We start from the raw sequence: 6652 nt of genomic DNA, 5'->3' as shown, positions 1-6652 counted from the left end.
TAGTAAAAACACCCAAAATGGGGCCCTCGCTGGTGACGCAATAGGTTAGGAGGCAGCTCTACAAGTTAGTTGCAGCTGCTTCAGTGCGAGTTTGATCCCCAGCCCCAGAGGTGATCCACATGGCAAAGCAGACCTCTCCTGACCCGCCCACTGCTCCCCTCAGCAGTGTACTTGTTGATCTGCCTGTTCTGCTCCCCACTCTGTCTCTGGTGAAGCCTCTCACTGCCCCTGCACCTCTGCCTTGTACCCCAACTCTGTATGCATAAATAAATAAATCTTCCTAAAAATACCCAAAAACCCTTAGTAACCCTCAAGGAGTTGATAAAATAATGAGGAATTAGTAACCCAACTTGGGAGAGAAAAAGAACACAGAAACTGCTTTTCCCTGAAAAGGCACCAGTCAACCCTAGCAAATCTCCACTTTTATTTTATCACCTGAGAAGGGGAAGGTGCTCAAAATCTAAGCTTAGTGTCTGTATATGGTCAAGCAACTATTAGGAGATCTGCCTCTCAATATTCTGAGGCGCTTACTATCAGGCTAAGGGTGAACTGAAGGGCCCAGCCCAGGTTCACACTGTCTGCACGACCCGGGAGCCCGACAGCAGGAATCCAGTGCAGAGTGCTCGAGACTCATGATGCCCTTGGTGCCTGCAGAAATAAGCAAAATCCTTCCTAGAGGAAGGGCTCTTCATAGTAAAATTATTCCTATATATTGTTTGCATAAGTATGGTTATCAGAACATGATTAAAGATAGGTGATTTCACAGGTAACAATGACCATACTGGCTCTGGTCAAAGAAATAAAAAAAAAAAAAGTTTTAAAATACTCACAGAGAACAAGAAATAAATGTAAGGTAACAAAGTAAATTTTTAAAAAACAGACAAATTTTTAAAATATAATAGTCATTTTGTGCCTTTTCCCATCTCAGTTGTAATCTCTCTGTTGTGAGAAAGAGAGAGAGAGAGAGCATTGATCCCGCCACCAAGAAGACACAGAGCTGCCTGGCTTGGTGCCTGAGAGTCCTTGGTTCCCTTAGATATTCTTCCTCTCCCACTGTCTTGAGGCCTGTTCTCCAGTCAGGCCCTGCAACCCAGACTTCTTTCCACAAAGGCCATCCCTCAAATCTCTTTCTTGTCTCAAAGGAAGGAGGGGGACTCAAGGCAGAAAGAGGAAATGACAGAAGCATAAGAACCATGAGAAGGCAGAGCAAGAGAGATGAGGACTTTGCATGGCTCAGGAGGTGGCCAGGCCAGTTTTAGGGGTCAGCCTGGAGGAACAAGCAGAAGATGAAGCTTAGAAGCTTATGCCCAAAATTCTGCTTCTCTTCCCTTTCCTTCCCTTCCCTCTGATTCTCTGCTTCTATAACCCTGTCTCTGGTAGCAGAGTGTAGAGAGGATTTGCTTTCTCACACCTACTAGAGTCCTTAACAAACAGCAATATCCATAGGTCTCCTGCAGCGGTAGGAAAGCCGGAGCATACCAGAGAGCTGGATCCCTGAAGTTAATCTTCCTGCATACTACTCAATTTTGGTTGCCATTTGCCACCTGTCAAGCTAGCCCTATCTGTGTGAAAGCTATTTCACTTTTCCTGCCCCCAATTCTCACTTCTCTCCACAAATCCCCACCTGAGTGTTCTGATGTCCAGGATAAGAAGCAGGGAAAAGTCAAGGAAGAAGACAGTCACTCCAGAGACAGGAAGGCAGGCTCCTGACGGAGGACACATCCCAGATATAGCCTCCGCTCCACAGAAAGAACCGGGTCACCAGTTCTCAGCACTCTTGTCATTTCCCCCAGTGTCTGCTGAACTTAACTTATGGGATCTTCTCCACTCAGATGCACCTAAGTGTAAAAACACCTGCTTCATCAACAGCTGGATATATATTAGGGCACCACAGCCAATTAAATGTGCAAATATGCACATGCATTTGTGTAGAGTTGGGATAGACTTGAGGTGAGATTAAGGAAAGTTTTCCTTTCAGACAATAAATATACGCGCTCCCTCATTTTAACTTCATTCCGTCTTGTCCCATTGAGGTATGAGGACATCTTTTTGAGGGTGGTTCCCCCCTTCCCAGGTGATTTAAATGGTGATTTAATGTTATCTCTAGGGTTTCAGTCCCAATTCCCAGGACTTTCTGTATTTTCTTTCCTCCTTTGGATACTGCCTAGCAATCAAAGTTCTATCTTGGGGCTCCCTGGTGGCATAAGGGGTAAGTCTCAGCTTTATGAAGCTATTACCAGCCACTGTGGCCTGAGTTTGATCCCTGGCCAGGGAGCTTACCCACATGGCTCAGCAGACCTTTCCTGTTTTGCTCGCTGCTCCCCTCAGCAGTGTATTCTACCCGTTCTCCTCCCCACTCTGTCTCTGGTGAATATTCTCGCCCCCCCCATATCTCTGGCCCACACCCCCGTTTTCTATGTAAAAATAGATAAAAAATTAAAAAATATATTCTAGTATCTTAATGGAACAGAGTTGACCCCTAATACACACTTAATACACACAAATACAAAGGTGTGACAGGAAGCAGAAGCCAGGGTCCCTGGAAGTTCTACCCCACCACCTCCAATTCTGAAGGTGGGTGCTTGGCCACTTAACAGGGGGCACTATCAGCTTTTGTGAAACCTCATTGGGTCAGCCCAGGACAGACCTCTCACCTCCCTGAAAGCCTGTTAGCTAGAGAGCCATGGGACTTGAGGCTGCACAGAGAAACCCGCCACCCATTAGCGAACATGAATGGACGCCTTCTTCATGAATGGATGCCTCTTCCAAACAGGAGACACTATGTGGCCATCTGGAAGAATCTACCAGCCCATGTGACTTATGTGGAAGCCAGATGTAGGAAATGAAAACAGCAAGGTGCTGTTTAGTACAGTAGTCCCCTTTTATCTGTGGGGGCATATTCCAAGACCCCCAGTGAATGTCTGAAACTGCGGACAGTGCCAAACCCTACACACACACACACACACACACACACACACACGTTTCTATACATGCGTTCCTGTGAAGTTTAGTTTATAGGTGCTGAGATAACAATAATTAATAAGAAAATATAATATCCCACTGTGATAACATACCAGAATAAAAGCTATGTGAATGTGGTCTCTCTCAAAATATGTTTTTTTTAAAAAAGATTTATTTATTTGTGCATACAGAACTGGGGTACAGGCCAGAGGCTCAGGGGTGGCGAGAGGCTTCACCAGAGACAGAGTGGGGGGCAGAACAGGCAGATCATGAAGTACACTGCTGAGGGGAGCAGTGGGCGGGTCAGGAGAGGTCTGCCTCGCCATGTGGTCACCTCCAGGGCAAGCAGGAATCGAACTCATGAGGAAGTGGCTTTAGCTTCTTAGTGCAGTGCTTTAACCCACTGTGCCGCCATAGAGGGCCTATTTTTTTTTTAAAGATTTATTTATTTGTGCATACAGAATTGGGGTACAGGCCAGAGGCTCAGGGGCGGAGAGAGGCTTCACCAGAGGCAGTGGGGAGCAGAACAGGCAGATGGACGAAGTACACTGCTGAGGGGAGCAGCGGGTGGGTCAGGAGAGGTCTGCTGTCTGGGCATCACACTCACTCAGGGAGGCCCTTTCTCAAAACATACATTATGATGTTGGAGTGTGATGGCTTCGAGTAACTAAAGCTGTAGGGCAGTGGGTCGTGTGCTACCTTGTGCTCCTTCTGGGATCTAGCCATCCATCTCTCTCTGTATCTATTATGTAAGTGTGTACCTATACCCACAGAACACCCTGGAAAGAAAACAGGCACAGCACTGCATGTGATGAGAAGGACCAGGCAAAGGTGGAGAGACTTCTTTTTCAGCGCTCATTTTTGTATCCTCTAATTGTTGGTCCTTCTGCATATATTACAGATGAAAATGGCAAGTCAAAGAAGACCCTCCCCCTTAATAGGGGGAAGGCAGACAGCAAACAATTATAATACTCTCTGCTCGTCGTTATCATGGAGCAAGCCCGGCCCTGGCAGCTTGGAGTGTCTGGGAATTTGGAGGCCTCACAGGGAGTGCCAGCACCCCCGCTCAGTTCAGCACTGCCGGGCTTAAAGGGCACCAGGAGAAGGGGCGCGAGCAGGTGGAGCTGCGGGAGCAGGCGGAGGGCTGAATGCGAGCCGCCTCGAGTGTTAGGTTAAGGAGTTGTTTTATCCCAACAGGAAAACGGCAGAAAACATTTCCAGCGGTGGAGTGACCTTGTTCAGATTTACCATTTAGGGAGGGAGGCAGACGGGTAGTTTAGTGGAGGGTGAGTGGGACGTACACATATAGAAGAGCAAAATGTAACCCCCCAAATAAAAATTTGCCACTGAGTGAGGAGACACTGGCAGGAGCGTGGAGGCACAGATGCAGAGTACAAGAAGGGGGGCAGGGAGACCAGTTAGGAGCTTAAAACAAGAATGCAGGTGAGGAATGTGGGCGAGACCTGGGACAAAGGGGGCGGGGCTGTGGGGTGAGGGTTGGCGGGCAGGGGGGGAGGGGGGCAGGGGGCAGGGTGGGAGTGGCAGAGAGGAAACCCGAGACCAGCAGTGGTTTGTAGGGAGACGGTTCTCCTGCTCTTTGTTTTCTTACGCTGGCACCCCCTGCACATTTGGGGTCTCAGACACCCCAGGCTGGCAGGGTGGGTTTGCATGGGTTTCCTGGTCCGCCTGCCTGCCTGCTTGTTTCATGTTCCAACTCCTTGGCAAAGGGGGGCAGGGATAAGAAACAGAAGCTTCTCCCTCGCCATTCTACTAGATCTCTCTTATTTATTCTGTGCTCTCTTTTCCCCGATTCTGGTCCTCTCATTATTTCTGAGCTGTACAGCTTGATGCTTCTGTGGCTCAGCTCTCCCACCCCCATCTGCGAAGTGTCAATCAAGCCATCAGATGAACAGTTCAGCTTCACATCCTCAGTGGCTCTGCCCCAGGACATGAGCAGCAATTGCTCACACACACACACACACACACACACACACAGCCCTGTGGAATAGGGCTGCTGGCTTGGCTTGTAATAGTCTTCCAGACCAGAATGGATGTTAAAATGGATTTTGAGGGGTTCACTTCTAGGCTGCCCCTATCAGGACAGCCACCAGGATGGGCAACCCTCAGAGGGGGAAGCCTTATGGAGTCGATTCGCTTTTCTTTTCAAGGTTGGGCCATCGCCAGTGTCTGTTTCTGGAGGAGCTGTTTGAAATTCTTAATAAGCAGGAATCCAGGAATTCAGGGCAGCAGGCTTGTGAAGTAGGGGTGGGGAAATGGTATTGACATTTTATTTCTGAAGGAACATTATGTTAAACAATGGGTAGGGGGTGCATTTAGAACCCACCCTAGCTTCCCTGGAGGGCCAACAATAGGAAACCTGTGGGGACGGGCTGAACTGAGGTTAGAACAAAGAAAGAACTTGTCCAGTCCCTGAAATGGGGACCAGGAAGATCTGAAGCATCTGCTTCCCCAGGGGATTTCTCCTTCTTTTACAAATTCTGAATGGACGTGCAATTTTTATAGAACACAGAAACTAATGAGCATTGAGCTCCATTAATGGCCAAATTCCCTTTGCATCTCCTATAGTGTGAAACTTAAGTCTGTGATCTGTGTGTGCCTACGGTGCTCTGCTTCTCTTAGTGTTATTTCATATTCACATTTCTTATTCTTGTAGTTTGGAATCGCTACATAGTATTCCATTGTGTCAACCTGCCAGAGTTTGTTCAACTATTCCCTGTGGCTGGGTTGTTTCCAATTTTTATATCACAAAACGTACAGCTATGAATGTCTTCATTCAAATGTCTTTTTCTCCCCTTGGATATTTCCTTGGGGGTGTAGTTCCCCAAGTCAGATTTCTAGGTCAGAAGGTTTGTACCATTTTATATTCTCTTGCAGGCTGCCCTAGCACTCTGCAGAAATCCAGACAAGTCGATTTGCTCCCCATTCTCTCTCCAGCCCACAGCCCTGACAACAGGAGATTTTATCTTTTATTTATTTATTTATGTTGATTTAATAGGCACATAATCATACCTGGAAGTTATTTAATTCCCATTACTTTCACTGCTAGTGAGACTGGGCACATGTCCATGGAAGGATTTATTGTCTGCTTTTTCTGGTGTGTAAACTGTATGTCTCCTTTGGCATCTTAGCAAGAAAAATCCGGGGACTCACGTTATGCATTTATATCAAGACTTCACATATTAAATAGTACATTTTTCTGTTATGTCTGCCGTTTGTTACTCTAAGGGAGTTGTCCAATTATTACAGGACAGCAAATCTGTTAAAGGAAGGGGGAGAGCACCACTGAAGCCCCAAACCTGCCTGCTCTAAGTGGGTTCTGCCATCCACCGCAACAAGATAAAACATATAAAACTTTAATGAAAAGGGACTTTAATACGTGAACATACAATACGGAACACAGAGAATATAACTTCTAAATCAAACACCTGAAGTTACCCATCCCCTCATGGGCAAAAGTCCACCCAAAAGGGATTGGCCCAAAGCAAGGCCTGAAAGCTGCCACTAGACTAAAGCAGCTTTCCGGTACCCATGGAAAAGGGTCAGACATGGCCAGACAAGTCTGGGAGGAAAAGAGCAAAATCAAAATCAATGTAAACACTGCCATAGTCACCTCCCTACAGGTATCTCACCCACATCTGCCTTAACCAGTCCGGGGTCAGGAAACAAGCCC

Source organism: Condylura cristata, unplaced genomic scaffold, assembly GCF_000260355.1.
Source record: "Condylura cristata isolate star-nosed mole 26May11 unplaced genomic scaffold, ConCri1.0 scaffold00017, whole genome shotgun sequence".
Lineage (NCBI taxonomy): Eukaryota > Metazoa > Chordata > Mammalia > Eulipotyphla > Talpidae > Condylura > Condylura cristata.
Note: the sequence above shows the minus strand (reverse complement) of the source record.